The sequence below is a fragment of the Schistocerca serialis genome, chromosome 3 (genome assembly GCF_023864345.2).
Source record: "Schistocerca serialis cubense isolate TAMUIC-IGC-003099 chromosome 3, iqSchSeri2.2, whole genome shotgun sequence".
Taxonomy (NCBI): Eukaryota; Metazoa; Arthropoda; class Insecta; order Orthoptera; family Acrididae; genus Schistocerca; species Schistocerca serialis.
In genome coordinates this window covers 759,982,062-760,003,708 of record NC_064640.1, presented here as the reverse complement: position 1 = coordinate 760,003,708, position 21,647 = coordinate 759,982,062, and the positions used below count along the sequence as shown (strand labels likewise).

General features: G+C 37.2%; 1 long non-coding RNA gene across 1 annotated transcript in view; it reads left to right on the top strand.

Annotated features, from left to right (window-relative positions):
• The first annotated feature begins 6,484 nt into the window (after window positions 1-6,484).
• The window catches only part of LOC126470602 (uncharacterized), an 81,541-nt gene continuing 66,378 nt past the window's right edge, over window positions 6,485-21,647 (top strand). The window contains exons 1-3 of the long non-coding RNA XR_007586265.1: window positions 6,485-6,582; window positions 10,020-10,117; window positions 11,789-11,876. This is a non-coding gene — a long non-coding RNA (uncharacterized LOC126470602). The remainder of the gene's footprint in view (window positions 6,583-10,019; window positions 10,118-11,788; window positions 11,877-21,647) is intronic.

Here is a 21,647-nt window from a genome sequence, read left to right as displayed (position 1 = left end):
GCAATCATGAATGGAGGCAGTTACAGACATTTGATGTTTCAGGAATTACGAAAAGCTTTGGATTCAAAGCCACAGTGACACACAGAAAGGAAAACATGGTTTTGAGAGGTATCTAGTTATGTTTGAAACTGAGCAAAAATCTTCGTGAGAGGCAGAATAAAACACGTTATTCTAGCTAATCATCGACATTCAGATTTTTTTTTTAAAGTCCGCTTAGATGTTGATAACATATTAAGCTTGTGACAATATTGATAATTACTGTACCAGTTAATGTAGAAATTGTAACGTTTTGCTTCTTGTGAAATGTAAGAATGTACTGTATTTCAGCTATATGATGAATTAGTTACTGTTATACACACTGTGCTAAATCCCAAACCCAGACATTGGACACTGTTGACAACGATCTGACCTTCAGATGTTGTTGAACACCCCGGCTGTAAACCATGCAGTTTCACTCTTTCGTTTGCTGTCATTTACCGCGATAAGCCATAGCATAATAATTTATAAAATTCACGATAGAGATTCCCTGTCCATGTGAAACAACAGCTGTATTACGAAAATTAAAGATTCCAATGAAGTCTGCGGTGTTTTTAATAAATACTTTATATCAGCAGCTGGCAGTCCAATTTATCCCACAAACGTAAGTGATAAGGTAAAGCTCTGCTTCGCTGAAGAGCCACCTTTTGAATTTAAAGGAGTGAGTGAACAGGAAATAGGTACGATAATAACGGAAAAGTACTCATCAGGTTGGGATGGTTTCTGTAGTGTTGTGGTTAAATAAATGTAATTAAAAAATAGTTAAAGTAATAACTGTTAATTACCCAGTTAACTGTAGTACCAGAGAACACAACTTTCCAAACGTATTGAAATGGAACACAGTTAAACCATTGCATAAAAAACAGTGCAAGGAAGAGGATTCAAACTTCAGGCTGATATTATTAATGCACATCTTCAGCAAAGTGTTTGAAGCTGTATTGCTGACACAATTTCTCGAAAGGTAAATTGCTGACAGACACAGCATAACCTCAAAAAGGATGACAGCACTGCCACAGCAACTACAGAACTTCTTTATAAAGTGTCTGATGTCTTTGATCAAGATATGCAAACAGTATGCATATTTCTAGACCTCACTAGAGCCCCGGACTCGGTAAACCAAGAGTTACTCTTCAGTAATCTTGAGGTTCACGACATAAATGCCATGTCTATGCAAATGCTGACAGTGTATCTAGTTAACTCCAAGCAGTGTACAAACCTAACTTACAAAATCAATGAACAGGTCATAAATTTCCAGTGCAGATATGAAACAGTCAACATCGACATCTACATCTGCATTACTATTCTGAAGTTTACACTCGAGTGCCTGGCAGAGGGTTCATCGAACCACCTTAAGACCATTTTTCTACCATTCCATTCTCTAACAGCACATGAAGGAAAACGAACACTTAAATCTTTTTGTATAAGCACTGTTTTGTCTTGTTTTATTGCGACGATCGTTTCTCCCTATGTATATTGGCGGCAAAGAAAGTTGGTGGTTAAAATTTCGTGATAAAATCTCGCCACAATGAGAAATGTATAATGATCGCCATCCCAACTCGCTTATCATATCCATGAAACTCTCTTCCCTATTTTGCGGTAATACTAAACGAGCTGCACTTCTTTGAACTTTTTCAGTGTCCTCCATCAATCCTATCTGGCAAGGATCCCATACAGCACAGCAATACTCTAGCAGAGGTCGAAAAAGTGTAGTGCAGGCAGTCTCTTTAGTAGACGTGTTCTGTCTTCTAATTGTTTTGCCAGTAGATTAGATTAGATTAGATTCAGTTTTCGTTCCATAGACCGAAAAAATGAGATGATTCTCGTGGGTGTGGAACATGTCAGAAAGTATGGCATAAAAACATAAAACATTTGAATATAATATTTACTACCCTGATTATTTATCAGGAGATAGTCGAAAACAAGTTAATACAATGCAGTAAACTCGGACAGCTAATGTGTACAGAATTAACAACTTTCAGAATGAAACACTGTTATGCACTATTAATAAATTTATCATACGCAAAATACCTAAACTTGACTGTTGTGACCAAGTGTTACCAAAACTGAAATCTAACAGATATTTTTATTTAAGCTGACTTAACAGTCTCTGTTAAGATATTGATTCACACGAGTCTTTGTTTGCCTTCTCCACAACATTATCTAAGTGATAATTCCGATTTAAGTTGTTCGTAATTGTAATCTGTAAGTACTCATCTGAATTCACAGCCTTTAGATTTGTGTTCTTTGTTGTACAACCGAAATTTAGAGGATTCCTTTTAGTAATCACGTGGATTTATGAACATTTTTCATTATTTAGAGTCAATTGCCGCTTTTCGCGCCATGCAGATATCTTGTCTATCCCTCTGCAGTTGATTTTGATCATCTGATTACTTTACAAGATGATAAATAATAGCATCACCTGCAAACAATCCTAGAGGACTACTCGGATTACCTCCTAAATCATTTATCCAGATTAGAAACACCAGAGGGCCTTTAGGACTTCCTTTGAGAACGCTAGAAATCATTCTTGTTTTACTCAATGATATTCTGTCGATTACTATGTACTCTGACCTCTCTGAGAGGAAATTAGAGGTCTCTTGTGAGGAATGAAGACAAAAGCCTTCGGGAAATCTAGAAATGTGGGATCAGTTTGAAATCCCCTGTCGATAGCACTCATTACTTCATGTGAATAAAGAGCTACTTGTTTTCAAGAAGAAAAATATTTTCTGAATCTGTGCTGACTGTGTGTGAACAGATCGGTTTCCTTGAGGTAATTCATAATGTTCCAGCACAGTACATGCTCCAAAATCGTAGCGCAAAACGTCGTAAGTGATATGGGTCTGTGATTCATCGAATTACTGTTATTTCCTTCCTTGAGATGTGGTGTGATCTGTGCAACTTTCCAATCCTTTGCCGCCGCTGTATACGATTGCTAAGTATGGGGCTATTGTATCAGCATACTCTGAAAATAACCTATGTTGTATGCTATGTGGATCAGAAGACTTGGCTTTGTTAAGTGCATCAAGCTGCTTTGCTACAACAAGAATATCAAGTTATAAGTTACTTATGTTGGCAGTTGTTCATTACTCGAATTCTGGAATATTTACCTCATCTCCTTTGATGAAGGAATTGGAGAAAACTGTGTTTGATAACTCACACAAGGTGTACCCCAGGACTCAGTTTTGGGCCCTTCCCTCTTTTGTGTCTACACAAATGATATAAAGCAACCTCTCATCTCTCAGTTAGTAACCTATGAAAATAGCTCACTGTCATTTTTTGCATACAAAACGATGAGTTAACACTGGTTGACACAGAGGGAATAGATGAAATAACTACTTTTTTCCAGGATCATCAGCTGGAGGTTAATATCAACAAATCACAGTTATTGCCATTTAAACTTGCAAATCCACACCAAACCTTTGTCAGTAATAAAGATGGAATTGAAACAGTAAATGCAGAAGACTGTAGATTTCTAGGTATGTACCTAAAAATGGCTCTGAGCAGTATGGGATATAACTGCTACGGTCATCAGTCCCCTTATTTACCTAAACGAAAGTCTAAGATGGTTAATCATTCCAATTTTATATGTAATAAAATCAGGAATTTCCCTACCTCTAACCAGTCAGCTATCAAAAGTAGTTTCTAATCAGCCATTATCTACAATCTGTTATGGGACAATTTTTGCACAGATTATTACAATTAAGGGCTAGGTAAGGGGCTGTGCTCCTGAAACGTATCTGAACAGAATATTAGCCTGTAGAAAAGACAATCAGTATTACCCCTGGAATAGGGTGCAGAGACTCTTTCTGAGAAATCTTTGTACTTCATAAATACCTCAGTCTACTTAGTGTATCTTTACAAATAATAATTTTTGTGGTACATCAAAACAAAGCAACCTAGTTCTCTGATATGTGTGTGTATAACACAAGAAAGAAAGGCTTCTGCCATAGACAAAGAACCAAACTAAAATCAACAGACCATATATCATGCCTTAATAGCCTGACACAGTATAATGGACCACAAAGCTCTGAAGGGCCACAAAGGGAATTTATTCAAAGTGAAACTGAAGTCAGTCTTGATTACTAACTGGTTATCCTCTTAGAGTGAACATTAATATAAATCTAAATTGAAATCTCTGAATATTTTAGTGTATAAAATCCCAATATTTGTAATAATTATGACAAGACACGCAGTTCTGTTGTCTTACTAAGTACATGCAGACCAGTAAATGAAATGCATCTAGGGTAGAGTGGATACAGCATAATTTTGATGAAATAATCTTTGAAATATGTGTCTGTTCATGTTGTTAGTTCCTCAGGGTGTAGTAAACAGTTATACAAAATTTGGTACCAGTCCACCTATTTTTGCAAGCAAGAGAAATTATAATACGATTTCAGTCCTTCCGTTATCAATTTTTGTGGTAAGCAAATTCCAAGATTAGTCCAAAAGGCTAGTGCTGAAAATAATATAAGTTCTGGTTTATGAATATACAAACTGTGGCCTATCTTTTCTTTGTGTGACTTCTCATCTAGATAAAATACACTCACTACAATTGGGTTTCATATTCAAAATGACCCTCTGAGGCAAGTGTTGACAGTGTCCAGTGTTATCCCAGTCTTGATTTAGAACAGAGGCCAACTTTAATAATTTTACATTTCTAAATTATTTTAAGTAAAATATCTATATTGTTTAAGGTAAGGACAAATGTCCTCAAACCTGACAGGGCTAATAGTGACAGAGAAAAAGTTCAGAGAGGAGAAAAAGAATTTTTGTTCAGAAAGAGGCGTAGGACCCAGCTAAGCAGATGTGTTGTTCAAAAGATAATCGCCTACCAAGCTCATACTTCTGGACACCCATGAAACTCACATTACCAATTATGTTACCAATATTGTCAGGGATACTAGAATCACTTTTCTGACATTCTCACAGCATTACTTTCACAGAATGCAGTCACTAAATGTTATAACGTTTCGGTTGTATACCTAAGAATAGTAATGTTCAACTGGGTGACACTGCAGTCAAGTCACCCAGTCACTATTTCAGAGATTAGTATGTTTTGTGGGGTAGCATTTATATATTCCTTTCACCAAAAAATATCACATCAGGCTTCAAGATGCCTGGATTGAGGCCATTTAATAGGTTGGCATACACTGAAGAAAGTCGTAGGCCATTATAAGTAAATGAGCAGCCAGCAGCATCTATGTCAAGCTGTGCTACACCGTTTCCTGTGGAATCTGCAGTTTTGCATGGTGCTTCACCTCCCACTGCAGGTGCAAACTTGACAGAAATGTCAACTCCTGCAGACTGTAGTCAAAATCTATGAGACGATTTGCAAGATCAAAGCAATACAAATCTGCAGTTTACACTAGTAATCTAGTCAAAGACGAATTGTAAGCAGCAATGGTGGGTAAAATGGGACCAACAATCTTGACCCAGAGCATGAAGGAATTGAAGATTTCTGCAAAAAACAAAATCGGTGATGATACCAACAGTGAATCAGAAACCCTTTCGCCAACTGCACTGGAACCTGAGGATGATGGATACTCTGAAAATGATAATGATGATGATAAACCTTCCAAACGTTGACAGTTGATGAAGTGAGACCTGACGATTTTTTGTGGTTTATTTTGCCGCTAAGAAGACTTCAAAATATTACGTTGGCCAAGTCAGGTTTGTAGTTGCGAAAGGGGAAGTATACGTTACATATCTGCAGAAAAATGGCTTAGGATTTGTGTTCCCTATTGCCCCAGATGAGTCAGTAGTGAAGATGTCGGTCTGATATTATTTGCCTCCTTGCCACTGCAAAAACGCAAAATTCCAAAATTCTGCCTCAGATAGTTTGAATATAAAGCATGAGAGTAACAGTAACCGCACTACCTCCCCCCCCCCCCCCCCCCGTCCCCCCCACCACCGTCTACCTAAACCAACTCTGTACGAAACTTGTAAAAAATTACTATGATGTTTGTAAAAGTCGTCTGCTGAGGTGGTACCATAAAAAAATACCACGAATAAAGTGCAGCCCATCTCTAACCTATGAGGACGGTAATTTGTGATTCTCGAGTGTGCAAACTGAAAACCAGCTCAAAACTGTTTCCATTGACAGAAAAAATTGCATGACGAAGAAAAGTAGGTGTTTAGGATGACGTACTGATTGTTAGAAATTAGAAGGGAAGGGGTCAACGAATAGAAGCGGATGGACTTACAAGGGAGGAGAAAAGTCATTTCTTTTGAGGAACGACCTAAGCAACGACGTAAGACGAATACAAAGATAACGGAAGTGGCAGACGGCAGAGCATACGTGCATACATAAAGCTGACAATATTAGTGACTTTTATTTATTAATTACGGAGAGGACTGATAATTACTGCCTATCTCATAAACGGGTAATTCTACGAAACTAAGGGTAACTGCATTTCAGTCCGTTGGCTGCACTGCCTCCTGTTCTAAATGTAATCTCTGCCATATTTGTTTACCTTTGCGTTTAAATAAAAAAAAAAGTTCTGGGTGATTTAACGACGCTGAAGGTTGCCAAAAAGATGAACCTCTGTAAGTACAGTTCTCTAGTCTTTGTATTTTTATTGATTAGTGTGCCGTGAATTGACGGGGTGTACGTGTGGACAAGTTTTACTATTAGAAAGGAGCAGTGCTTCAGAAATATTTCTGTGAAGAGGGAAATATTCAAACGGATATAATTTCATTTGTGTTGCGAGGAAACATTGTTTTTAGAATTTGCCTTTGCAAGTACATTGGCGAAGAAATGTTAGATAACGTATACAGGCCTTCGGTAATAAACAGGAAGTAGATGATCATCAGGTTTTCTAATTGTTTGAAAAGGAGAACATAAGGAGCCCTCGTTACGTTCCTGTTAATTTCGAAATTCATTCATTCTTTGCTCAGTATGCTGAAAGGTTCACGGTCGAAGAGCACGTTTTCATACAAATGTAACTGCGTAATTCGTTTTTCCCATAAGAACTAAATTAGTTGTAGGAATTTAAAAGATCTTATGAGGTCCAAAATTTGTTCTTCAAAGCGATTTTATACGTTCCCCTAATTATGAGCATATATCCAGGTAGTATTGTATGTGAAGTTTATCTTGCATGAGCTCGCATTAGCCGTGTCTTAATTACATAGTCAAATTTAAAAGTTGTTATTGGAACCAGGAAACGAAGTCGAGTTTTCAGAATAAGAATTTCGTTGCGGGATGAAGACGTTACCATAAATATGGTGGTCACCATGGCACTAAAGTCAGAACATATTGCGTTTGTGCAGCCTATAATAATAATAATAATAATGATAATGGGAACAATGCTGGAGTGAAATGGAGGGTTCTCGTGTAATCTACAAAGTACCGTTTATTATGGCTGATAGGAAGTGGATTCATGTTGTTGAAGCACAAGAAAAAATATTTATAGTAGTATTCTTTTAGTGACTTTGAGAGTATTTTCAGTTTTCATAACAAAACAACTTTCCAGTCTTTCAGAAATTGCTATGTACAAGATGTAACATTCCATGCAAATAGAAGCACTGTAAATTGGTAGCTTTCTTAAAATTACTGTTTGTGATTTGTGCATTGCTGAGGTATGTACAATACAGGATGTATATAAATATTGATTGATGGATATTTTTGAAATTTGCTCTGCGAATTCAGTAGAGGGAAACAGTAATGTTTACAAGAAATAAATTTGTTTTTAATTTTATAGATGTGGGGCAAATGTCTGCCAATGTCTATCCCATTCATATGTTGTCTGGTTCCTTTGAAGCAGTTGTAATGTTGGCTACATTTAATTTCCTTGTAATGCATTTCACATATGGGATTTCAGCCACAAGGCAGTGGTGTGTATAAATCAGCTTGCCAACATGACAGATTCATCTAAGAAAGAAGCAGTGTGTGTTACACTACACTGGTGATGTGGTCTGCATTTCCAGAACAACACTGTGTTGATTTAAGGATGTTGTTTCAATGTAAACTTTCTTGAGGTGGTTACCAAGAGTATCCTGGAGTTACAGTGGGAGTCAGTGATACCAATTACCTGATATGGTGACACGATACAAATGCTGGAGCTTACTGCTACACATTGGACATCAAAAAATTTAAGAAAATTGGCAGCAAGTTGGTTTTTGTATGGAATTAAGGTTAACTTATAAAGGGCACCAACTGCAATACACGTATTCTATAGTACTTTGTTGAAGTTCTTGCTTCAGTCTGTGTGCTGAAGTGGTGCATTTTGTGAAATGTAGGCACTGAAGAGCAAGGGTAACATTTTTATCAGTAGCTGCTAGATATTCTTGTCTAAGTAGTACTGGTGACTGACTGGGAAACCCTGTGAAATGGAAAGTGATGTTACTCCTTCAGCTCACTGTGGACTCTTTCCTTCCACCACTACACCATTCAGCCAACAGTATAACAGCTGTTACTTAGCCAACATACGGCACCTCTTGCATAGCCTCCCTACTCACCAAATAGGCCAATAACAGAGCATGGTTATGAAATGGTGTCTTACAAAATGCTCATGATCTTGTGGCTGTGTTTTATTTGATTCCACAATATACTTTTCTGTATAAATTAGACCTGTGGAAATATGTTCAGTTTTAATTCGGTTATCACTTACATAACATTAAATAATGCTTAACAGCTCAGTTTCCAGTTGGCACCTGCTTTTTAGCCAGAGGTAAATTTGACAGCTGATCTATCTCATGCATTCCATATCATCTCTGCAGCAATGTTGCAATCTACATCAATCTGGACCTGCTGGCAGCAGTCAAATCTCACTCCCCCTCAACAATTTTTATACCTTGCACTTTCATTCATTACCAAATTGACAATTCCTTTATGTGCAAGGATGTCTCTACTCAGAGCCTCTCTTTTACTCAAGTTGTACCGTAAATTAATTTTCTCCCAAATTCAATTTACTACTGTCTCATTAATTGTTCAGTCTGCCCACCTAATCAGCAGCATTCTTCTGTAGAACTACATTTCATATACTTCTCTCTGAAAAAAGTGATACACTGTCATGGAGATCAACTGACTTGCATTCACAATCGACATAACCAGTGTCGATCAGTCAGTGGTCATCTTAAGACTAAAGGCACACTCTGTAATCAGTTTTTGTTGCATTGAATGCAGTGTTTCTTAGAAAAGGCGTTTCATAAACCTCTATATTTCATTGACATGGGGAATTTAATAAAAACATTTGAATTTTGTGTATAACATGCTACAGGAAGAAGCTGATAGTGACAACCTTGGTGCAGGTATACTGGAATGATGTGACACGTAATAAATTTGGTTGGACAACTCTATGGAGAACTGTTGAGTAAAGGCTACTGGCAGTAAAACAAATGGGTGTTGTGTGATGTCCTTAGGTTAGTTAGGTTTAAGTAGTTCTAAGTTCTAGGGGACTGGTGACCATAGACGTTGAGTCCCATAGTGCTCAGAGCCATTTGAACCAGTAAAACAAATGATTGGGTTGAGAGACAAGGAGAGAGGAAAGAAGATGGAATAATAGAAACTAAGTGGTATGGTTGAATGATTACAAGACTAAGAAATCAGAAAGGGAATATTAAAAAAAAAAACCTTGCCCAGTTGATCTACCTATACACTTAAGTTGCTCTGTGTTGTTTTTCACTTTTCTTCCTTTTTATTTTCTGTGTCCACTTTTAATCTGTGGATTCAAATCAGTTTATTAAAAAAGTGTGTAATCACTATTGTTATAGGCCTAACTGTTAACAGGTACTGTATTTGTTTCTTTATGCTGTAATTTCCTTTTTCTGTCTTTGCCCATCCTTTACTTTTTATTGCTGTCTCTCTTCACTTTAGTATTAAACTCTCTACAGTTTCACTGGTATTGTATTTCACTTTTATTGGTTAGACCATAATTTTTGCAGTGTTTATTGAGTGTGGCTATGTCATCTGTCATACAGTTGATATTAATCACCTTTGTCTTTCTGTGATGAAATCAATTGAATGAGGAGAAACTCGTTTCCAGGTCCACACATGACAGCAGTGATGCTCAAGGTGCTGGAGAAAGCAGAAACCTTTGTTTCTGTGGTTCCAAGAATGTACTATGAAGAGGCAGATTCAACAGTAAGTGCAATAATTTTTTTTTTTTTTTTTTTTTTTTTTTTTTTGACACAATTATCAGCCATTTCTAGCCAAGCTATTATAAAGGAAGGTAAAGATCAAAATACTTATCCTTGTTATCTCATAATGATAGGCTACAATCTAGGTTCATTAAATTGTGCACAGTTGGTAGAAGTTTCAAAATATATACGAGGGTTGTACAATAAGCAAGGAACCACATTTTTTTCTCTCAGATCATATTTATTGTTAAATCAGAATTTGGTGACAATAGACATCATGTCTTGTCCATGTCTTATGTTTCTACGTAGTTTCAATCACGTTTTATGGCCGTTCACCAATGTTGTGGAAGAGCATGTATTCCCTTCTGGTAAAAATCTTGTCAGGTAGGTGTAGCCATGTTTTCACTGAATGACTGTCATTTTCAAAGTGTGTTCCCCATAGAGAAACTTAAAGTGGCTCAAAGAGATTGAAGTCCAAGGGTGCCATGTCTGGACTGTGGGGTGGATGAGACAATGATGTCCAATCCAATTCGGCGATGTGTTCCCAGGTTCTCAGACTTGAGTGTGGGTGTGCATTATCATGTTGGAGCAAGATTAATGCTGGATTCTTGTGTGATCGAACACATTGGAAATGGTTCTTGAGTGCATTCAGAGTCTGCATGTATGCCTCTGAATTGATGGTTGACCCTCTTGGCATCACATCCATGAGAATGATGCCATCACAATCCCAGAAGACTGTCACCATGACTTTTCTGGCAGAGGGGGTTGTCTTGAATCTCTTCTTTTGTAGTGAATGAGGATGTCACTCCACGCACTGCCATTTTGTTTCCAGCACAAAGTGGTGCACTTAGCTTCCTTCCCCGATAATGATCGGTGACAGAAAGGCCTCTCCTTCAGTCACAAAACACTCCAACAATTCAGATGAGATGGCCTTTCTTTGAATCTTGCGGTCTGCAGTGAGCATTCGTGGAACCCATCGTGAGCACCTCTTTGAATATCAGAGTCTCGATCATTGCAGATGCGCTTCCAATGTTGACTGACAACTGTAGAGCCAGTTGTTGAGTTGTGATGCACCAGTTGGCATGAATAATGGCATCTGCATGATTCAGCATGTCTGCAGCAGTGACTGTGACAGAACGTCCCGAGCGTGGCTGATGATGGAGCTCTGTTTCTGCGTTTCCAGAGGCTGTAATTTTATTCACCCATCGCTCAACTGTACTACTACTATCAACTGCAGCATCGCCATACACTGCACAAAAACATTTATGGATGTTCGCCACAGTTTCTTTTTCGGCACACAAGAATTCAATAACGGCACGCTGCTTGTAATGTGAGTCTTATGTAGACGCCATTTTGATGCTGTACCACGGCTCTGCCATCTGCCAGACGGTTCGAAACTTCACCGGCATGTGGAAAAAACATGAAATCTGAAGCACCAACAAGGATGTTTGTCTATGTGTATTAATGACTTTTTAAAAAAATGTGGGGCTTTACTTACTGAATGACCCTCGTACATTATATACAGTACTTCATTTGTGAACTTTTTCTTAACCGCCTAAGGAGGCATTCACTATTTATCACAAGGGTCTATCAATGCATTGTGGGAACACACAGCTTATGTCTGTAATAAGTTTCCTTTTCTATACAACTTTTAATGTAATTTTTTGGTTTACAGGAGGCCAAAGGAATGACTAGAAAACTAAACTGTTCGTTGTGTCTTCAGACAGCAAGTGAACTAGCGAATATGATCCAGTGAACTCAAAGTAAGTGTAACTCTGAAGAACATTTATTGTGTCATTGCTTCAGAAAAGGGAAAAAGTTAAATAATGAACATGAAAAATGATAGAAAAATAAAAAATGTTAATAGAAACTTAATTTGTGCTCCCCCATTTAAATTACAAAAGAAGACTTATCATTTAAAAAAAAGTCGTCAGTCTCCTGACTGGTTGACTGCAGCATACCACAAATTCATCTCGTGTGCCAACTCTTCATCTCACAGTAACACGTGAAACCTTCATCCTCAATTATTTGTTGAATGTATTACAATGTCTGTCTTCCTCTCCAGTTTTTACCCTCTACAGCTACCTCTAGTACCATGCAAGTTATTTCTTGATACCTTCAAACATGCCCTATCGTCCTGTCCCTTCTTCGTGTCAGTGTTTATCATATGTTACTTTCTTCGCTGATTGTCATTACCTTACCTATCACTTGGCATTTGAAATGTAATGTATTGTGAAATATGTGTTTTCCCACCAAAAAATCCACAGCCTTAATAATGTATAATATATATAAAGCGCAGTAAAATTTGTACAGCAGTAGTTGTTTCTATGGGCAAGACTAACATAACAAAGGATCAGACTGTCAGTATGACACAAGCAGTATTTAGTACTTGAGCCTCATGAAGGCTTTAATGTCAGTACATATGACATGTGGAGTATAATAAAGACATTTGGTATTCCACTGCAACATACTGTGTCAAGAAAACATGATAGTCATACTTGTTTGTTAGAATATGGTGGAATTTCACAGTGTCATTATCGATCAGGAACACAGTGTTTCAGAATCTGCGTTAGTGAAGATAGAAATTGGAATAGTACACCTTCGCTGGTGTTCTCATTATTGAAAACACATTGAGCAGTCAATAAATGAAATTATATTATAATCCTGCAACATTAACTCAAGGAAAAGTTCTATATTGTGGTATGAGGAATGAATATTTAGCATTTTGTGCATTACTAAGGAAGTAAATATGTATTTTCTACTTTCATCCTTAATGACCTGGCTCTTAATAGGAAATTTAACTGTCATAAAAGCATTTTTTAAATTTTGTGTAGATGAATAGGTTTCTAAATATACTTTTCCAAGGAACTATGAATGTGGGAGAAAGAGCACAATGAGTATGGAGTTCTTTTTCTCATAAAACTTTTCCCCACTGTGACTGATTTTGTAGTCTTCAGTGTGTGGATGACCTAGAACATTTCATTTTGAAATGCATCTTTCAGTTTTCATCATTAATTGCGTGAAACTAGTAACTTTAAGGAGAAAGTTATAATTTGAAATTTTATTTGATACTGTTGCCACATTTTTGTTGTTGAATATGATAAAAGTATGTGTATTCTGTAGAGCTTAAAATGTTAGAAGAATAGGACAATTGTCATGGACCTATTCTTCTTTGCAAGCTTTTTGGATCTAAGGTGATTGTGAGCTATTAACTGTCTCTTGGGAACTCACAGCTTTAAATTTTTTCGACACTACATTTCGTTTTGTGATAACTTACAGATTTGTAACAAACATACTACTTCCTTCATCCTTGGGTTTTTTATCCTCTAACGTAGGACAACACTTGGCTGCATTCCCGTAAGTCGTTTTAACATAAGATACACTAGGTAAAACTGTTTCACATGTGATAAATATTGATTTTTGTCTGTTGAATTCCCTTGTTTTCTCTTTGATTTGTACCATGTGTTTGCCCTCTCGTACTTTCCACTCAAAATTTTCTATACATTCATTTTATCAGTAGATATCTCTTTAAAAAGTAATACCTAGATCTGATGAAATCGCGTGTTTTTTTTTTTTGTACGGAGCTTGAGCTTAAAATTATTTCTCGTATTTCTGATTTTTATGCTCTGATAAGGAAAGGGTTATTCAGAAAGTAAGGTCTGTTCTATTATAAAACATTAAGCATCACAGATTTTTTTTAATTGATCATGTTTTTGTATTTTCTGACAGTATGCATGTGAAATCAAACATTTGTCATAATATTCTAGAAGCTTTTGTATCCCTAAGTCAGACATCAGAAGCATGTGAGGATAACCAGTCTTTAACTGCTTCCTTCACCTCATCATCTGTTGTGAAGCACTTGCCACTGCGAAACTCATTTAGATAGTGGAACAAATGAAAATTGCTCAGCCCAGTTGTGGACTGTACAGTTGGTGGACAGTCTGTTTCAATCCAAAAGATCTGACTAGATCTTGGATGTGAATGGCAGAATGGAGTCTGGCATTGCCTTGCAGCAACAAAACTAGAGAAGTCAGAAGACCAAGTCACTTGTACTGTATTGCGTGTTGAAGTTTAGTCTGTAAGCAGCAGCATTTATTGTTGTCCCTTGCTGCATAAACTCAGCCAACAAGGCTCATTGTGTATCTCAAAACACGATTGCCATAACCTTGCATGTTGAGGTTATCTGCTTGACATTGACGATATTGACTTTCTCGTTTACACTCTCAGATTATATGAGAAACCCATGTCTTCTCCTATGTGACAGTGTTCCCTAAAACTTGATTATCTTCCTTTTGATATTGCTCCAAAATCTCAAGAGCACAGTCCACTCTTCGCATTTCATGTTTCACAGTAAGCAGCCTGGGAACCCAACGTGCACACAATTTGCTAAATTGAAAGTTATCAGCAACAGTTTGGTGCTAAGAAGTTGTTCTACCCGCATAAGGAAATTCCAGTGCTAATGTTGAAATTGTGAATCACCAGTCTTCATGCGTCTCTTCATCCACGGCTTTGATCAAGTTTTGTATAATCACTGATGGTCGATCACACTGGGGCTATGCATCTCACTTACCTGTTGATGAATTTTCACCGCTGCAATGTTACTTCTGTCAAAAAACTGAATCGCTGACTGTATTTCAGTTCATGGGCTGATCATTTGTCTTAAACATTCTGAAGTGACAATACAAACAGCACACGATGATGATACTGATTCAAATAACGTCGTTTAATAAGCAAAGGTGTCAGGAATCAGTGTGCATGTGTGTTTCTATGTTGGCTCAGCATTGAATTAGTTATGATGGTTCAGTCCTTACTTTCCAAATGACCCTAGATTTGAGAAATTTTAATATTGATGGAAAAATTTTTAATGGGGCTAAATTAAATTATTCCATTGTTGCGGTTTATGCTAATTTGTTTTGGAATTCAGAGATACACCTTTTGTTGTAAGATTTAGTACGTCAAGGTACTATCCTCAGGAGATGGTCGCAAAAACCATCTTGCCATCCAGATTCATTTTTCCCTGACTTAAAAGTATCATGTAAGGGAAATGCCAAAATACTTATTTTAGAAAGGAAGCTGTTAATATCCTTACTTAGTCTGAGTTTGTGCTGTGCGCCTGATGACCTCATTATGAAACACACATTTAACTCAGATCTTCATAGCTGTATAACGTAGTAACAATAGTTATTTCATAATGTTTTTCCATTAATGTGTAATAAAAAAGTTAGACATTCATCTCTTTCAAATTTACATGAAAAATCTTCTATTAAGGTCTATGTGATGGATTTTCAAAATCCCCGTATACACCTAGTTTCAAACCAGTAGGCTTCTCCCTTACCCAACTGGATCACAGCAAGTCCCATCTATCTGCTTTAACCATACTCTTTCCCCACACTCCTTCTTTATTACTGTGAATTAATAATACATCTCCACAGAGCATAATACAAAATAGTCATCACCTTTTCAGAGAGTAATAAAGTGAAATAAAAGCTTCCTTCTACCTGAAGGTTGATTTGGACACTACACTGCTTTTCTAGGCATGATATTATGGGAAGTTCTATGCCATTGCCATAACCGTAACTGGGAACTGGCTCACCCATCTAATTACAGTGGCGTCTAAGGTTTAACAGAAAAGTTGAAGCATACTGACTCACGAGAATATGGGTAAGACAGTGTTCTTAAATGAGAAAGTGTTAATGTTCGACAAACTTGTGCTCCTGTTCACTATATTTTTCATGACACATTAAAATCTTTGGTACTGACATCTTAGCAGTCAACTCATTGTCGAACAAGCACTGGAAGCAGGAAGCTAACCAATAATATATATTCGTTGAGATGTTAGTCAGAGCAGTTTTGCTGTGCTTACAGAGAAGAATGTGTGCCTCAAACATAAATGAGTTTCATGTGGGAGATAGGTGCTGCTGTAGCTCAGTTCTAGTTTATAGTCTTATTTAGGCACTGTTTAACAAATGTGATGATGGTTTAATGCATACTACGAAAATTTTAATGAATATTAGGGTCAGTGGTAAAATATAGTCTCACAGTAAAAGCAGATTTCACTTTTTCCATCACAACTGGAGGCAACTTGCTTACCACATTTCTTCTAAAGATGTCCCATAGCCGTTGACCTGCTTGATTTCTTCTCCGTTGGTCATGAGCTCTAATACTTGTGCCATAAACAGTGCATAATAATGTGACAATTGGGCAGGTTTAAATGCTAAGTACAATAAGAATTGTAAAATAATTTTAGGATGCCAACAAAGTTTGCTTTTATTTCTTTAACCATAAAATTAGTAAAATGATTTGTAGAGCCAGTCTCTCGTTAATGTTCATAACAAGATTCCTGCTCATTAATCACTAGTTCCTGACTACCACAAAAGTCACAAAAATGCTTCGCACAATCTTAGAATCAACATGAGAGCACACAAATATGTTTTCCAAGGCAACTTTAACCATTAATTCAGTCTTTATGCAGAGTTGCACTTCACGCACTAGTTCGTGTGTTGCCACTTCAAAAACTGATTGTAGACTGCCTTGGATTAACACAACATTGCTCAAGTAGATCATCCAAGGAAATTTTTCTAAAAACTGTTCCAGCAGTTCATTAGATCAGATTTTATACCCGATTGATGTATTACCTCGTTAGAAATCGATCGTAGACTAGTAGTGAGTTGTCTTAGCAGTTTGGCACCTGCCATCTCATGATGCACCTGAGATTGGTCCATCCTTTCCATCAATAAGCACAGACAGTAAGTGAAATTTGTAATTAGCATTTCCTGAAGAAATTAGTGATACTGGAATTATTATTACTAAGTTCACATTTCACGCAGCATTATCACCGTGGAACAGTTTATATAAATGATAAATTATTTGATTCTTGCTTCCCAGTGTGGTAGGTGAATACCTACAGTCCCTGTGCTTCAGTATGATACGGTTCTTGTTCGTTCGGTCATTCTCGTGCTAAGTCACCATCAGACATGTCGCTGGATGAGTCTACTTTGTGATCCTACCTACTCGCTAGCCTACTGTAACAAAATCTTCCTGTACTGTGGATTAAAACATAGTAACAAAATGTAATAAATGTAAGCAGGAATGTGGCATAAATGCCACAACTGTTCGGTTCTTTCTCATCCCAAGCTCTGTCTAGTGTGGAGGGTGATGCAAACCCAAGGTTAAAGTGGAAACTGCACAAGAAAAGAACTGAAAACCAGACTTGTTTATTGTTGGTTAGCTTCTAAAGAGCAGTAAAGAAGTGTTAAAAACAGATACAGTTTTAAGAATAAGAAAGAACAATCTCTCTCTCTCTCTCTCTCTCTCTCTCTCTCTCTCTCTCTCTCTCTTCTCTGCAGTGCTAAATTATAGGGTTTTCAATTACTCAGCTGTTAATACATGAAAAATATTCATTAAATATAACTGAAAAATGGAGTATGACAATGGAAATTTCAGCAGTGTGTGTGGGTGTGAACCTTGATATTCTTGTCACTCGATGAATCTTGGTTCATTTCAAATCTTAACTAAGTACAGGTTAGTGATGGGGCTTTGGAGGCAATGTAATAGTGCCTGTATGTAAACATGGAATTATTGTTGCATGCAGATACTGATTTTATGCCAGATTGCCTGTAAATTGTTATAGAAGACATTGGTCTCAAGACTGTGTCAAAATGGTCATTCAATGCATGCACATTGGCTTCCTTAGCCATGGTTTTGCAGTGACATATAATTTTCCGTAGTTGTAAATCCAGCACACAAGCTGTAATGTGATTTGTACAATGACTGTCCAAAAATGCCAGTTGGGAGATAAGCAAACTGCCATATTTTTTTTTTATTAAAAATTCGTTGTAAAATGCATCATATTTTGTACACTGAAAACTAAACTGATGCACCAATGACCACCATTAGGTTCCTTTCAGAGTATGCCAATGCAATAGGTCCATACTTAACTATCATATACAACCACTTGCTTGACGAAGGTGTACCCAAAGCCTGGAAAGTTGCACAGGTTACACCAGTATTCAAGAAAGGTAGTTAGGGTATCCACTAAATTACAGGCCCATATTATTGTCTTTATGTAGCAGTATTTTGGAACATATATTGCGTTCGAACATTATGAATTACCTAAAAGAGAATGGTCTATTGACACACAGTCAACACTATTTTAGGAAACATTATTCTCATGAAACACAAATAGCTCTTTACACTCACAGTGTTGAGTGCTATTGACAAGGATTTCAAATTGATTCTGTTATTCTAGATTTCCAGAAGACTTTTGATACTGTATCACACAACTGACTTGGAGTGAAATTGAATGTGTATGGAATATCAGATCGGTCATGTGACTGGATTTCTATTTTTCTGTCAGAGGTCACAGTTTGTAGCAATTGACAGAAAGTCATAGAGTAAAGCAAAAGTCCTTTCTGGTAGTGTTATAGGCCGTCTGCTGTTCCTTACATATGCAAACGATTTAAGAGGCAATCAGAGCAGCTGTCTTAGGTTGTTTGCAGGTGATGCTGTCGTTTGTCTAGTAAAGTCATCAGAAGATCAAAACAAATTGCAAAACAATTTACAGAAGATATCTGTAAGTGCATACATTGGCAATTGACCCTAAATAATGAAAAGTGTGAGGTCATCCACATGAGTGCTAAAAAGAATCCGTTAAACTTCAGTTACGCGATAAATCAGTCAGATCTAAAGGCCATAAATTCAACTGAATACCTGGGAATTATAATTGTGAACACTGTAAATTGGAAAGAACACGCAAAAAATGTTGTGGGGAAGGCATACCAAAGATGTATTATTGACAGGACTCTTTGAAAATGTAACAGATCTACTAAAGAGACTGCCTACACTACGCTTCTCCAACCTCTTTTGGAGTACTGCTGCACTGTCTTAAATCCATAGCAGGTAGGATTAATGGAGTAAGTTCAAAGGAGGACAGCACGTTTTGTATTACCACAAAATAGGGGAGAGGGTCAGTGACATGATAGAGGATTTGGAGTGGATACCATTAAAACAAAGGCGTTTTTCCCTGTGGCAGAATCTTCTCATGAAATTTAAGTCGCCAACTTTCTCTTCAGAATGCGAAAATATTTTGTTGATGCTGACATACATAGGGAGAAACGGTCATCGCAGTGAAATTAGGGAAACCAGAGCTCGCGCGAAAAGATGTAGGTGCTCATTTCTTTTTTTTCTGCGCGCTTTAAGAGAGTGGAATAATAGAGAATTATTGTGAAGGTGGTTCAATGAACTCTGTGCCAGGGACTAAGTGTGATTTGCAGAGTATCAATGTAAATTTAGATGTTAAAAAGAGCCAGAGATAATGATGGAAAAATTTCCTGGAGTCTGCCAATTGCTCTGCTCATTTTGCTGGTATACTGGAATTCATCCATAGGCCTGAGAGGTGAGAGTGCATTCTCCACAAGTGATATTTGGAATTGGTGTCATAGTAATCTATGACATAAACCGCCTGACATTGACTATGTTAGAGATTCACTTTTTGGCAATTTAGAGCTCTGCCTGAGGGAGGTAGATTGGATTTCAGTTACAAAAATACTGTCCTTTCCCTATGTGGTGATGGACCATATCCAGGCAGAAGGTGGAGAGACAGCACCAGTCTGATAACATCCACTGTTGTGTGTAGTAACAACTACATCTGAAGGGGAAATAGGTCTGCAGACTGCTCATCATCTACACTTACTCATCAACTACAAATGACAGTACCAGTTATATGGAAGAAAGTACTCATTGTCCTTTTCTGAATCAAGAAAATGGATATATACAACTCTGTGTCTCCCATGATATTGAGCCATACAAGAGGCATTCTTGCACAAGCAACATCAGATAGCAGTATTATGGCATTTTAGAGGATGACAACTCATTGTGTTCTGATCCATTTTGGAAGACTGCTTTTTTACAGTAAAGAATAAGAATCTTTCTGGCAATTTTCTACAGTAAAATTGTGTCCTAGGAGGGAATGCTTTTAGTGTCACTTCCTTTGCAACTGCTATTAACAGTAAGACATCCAAGGTGAGAACCCCCAATAGAATGAATCTTGCTTTGGACAATTTATTTGCAGACTGCTCATTTTTGACACTCACTCATCAACTACAAATGAGAGTTAAATGGATGGATTAAGTGAAGTGGGAAACAGACCTTTAATTTTTTCAAGATAGTCAGTTTTAATTATTCAACATTGTATTTTGTCTTCAACAAAAAATAAGATGAAATGCTTCATTTTTTAAACACATCTAGGAGCTGAGCACAGTCAACACCACCTTTTGTCTATGCCTTTTAAATACTCAGGGAAATTAATTTTATTGACAGATTCTTAGAAATGAATGTGTCCCCTGTTCTCTTTTGTAATGTAATTGTGCATCCGCATCTACGTGACTAACCTGTAATTCACAGTTAAGTGCCAGGCAGTATATTCATCAGACCACCTACACGCTTAATCTCTACCATTCCACTCTCGAACAGCACCCAGTAAAAACAAATGCAAACTCTGACTTATGATGATGATTTGGGTGTCAACAAAATATTTTCTACGTTTGGAGTAGAAAGTTGGTGATAGAAATTTCACAAGGAGATCGTACCACAACGAAAAATGTGCCTCCCCTTTTTTTTCCACCCAATTTCTCCCATGAGCCACTAGACGCTTTGTGTGTGTGTGTGTGTGTGTGTGTGTGTGTGTGTGTGTGTGTGTGTGTGTCTCTCTCTCTCTCTCTCTCTCTCTCTCTCTCTCTCTCTCTGAGTCACCTTGTTTGTTGTGCCAATAAATAACCGTTTGGTTCGCTTTCGCCACAATGTTATCTGTGTGATCTTTCCAATTTAAGTTGCTCGTAATTGTAATCCCTGAGTACTTAGTTGAATTCACAGACTTTAGATTTGTGTTATTCATTCTGTAACTGAAATTCAGCAGATTCCCTTTAGTACTCATTTGGATGACTTCAAACTTCTCATTGCCTGTTTTAAGAGTCAACTGCCACTTTTCGCACCACACGGGTGCCTTTCCTACGCCATTTTGCATTTGGTTTCGATCATCCAATACCTTTACAAGATGATAAATGACAGCATCATCTGCAAGCAGTCTAAAGTGGCCGCTCAGATTTGCCTACTAAGTCATTTGCATATCGTTCATTAATAGCAGGAGCTTATAAATAACACTTCCTTGGGAGCATCAGATATTACTTAAGTGTTACTGAATGACTTTCTGCCAGTTACTACTAACTGAGACCTTTCTGAGGAAGTGGTGAATACAGTTGCACAAATGATTTGATCTGCTGTTGGCATGGAATTTGATTAGGAGTAGCTTGTGAGGAACAGTGTCAAAAGCTTTCTGGAACTCAAAAAAATTTGTATCAATTTTATGTCCCCAGTCGTTAGCACTCATTACTTTGTAAGAATAAAGAGCTAGCTGTGTTTCACAAAAAATGAAATTTTCTGAATTTATGTTGGCCATTTGTCAATAAATACTTTTCCTCATGGTGATTCATGATGTTCAAACACAGTAGCTGTTCCAGAATCCTATTGCAAATAGACAT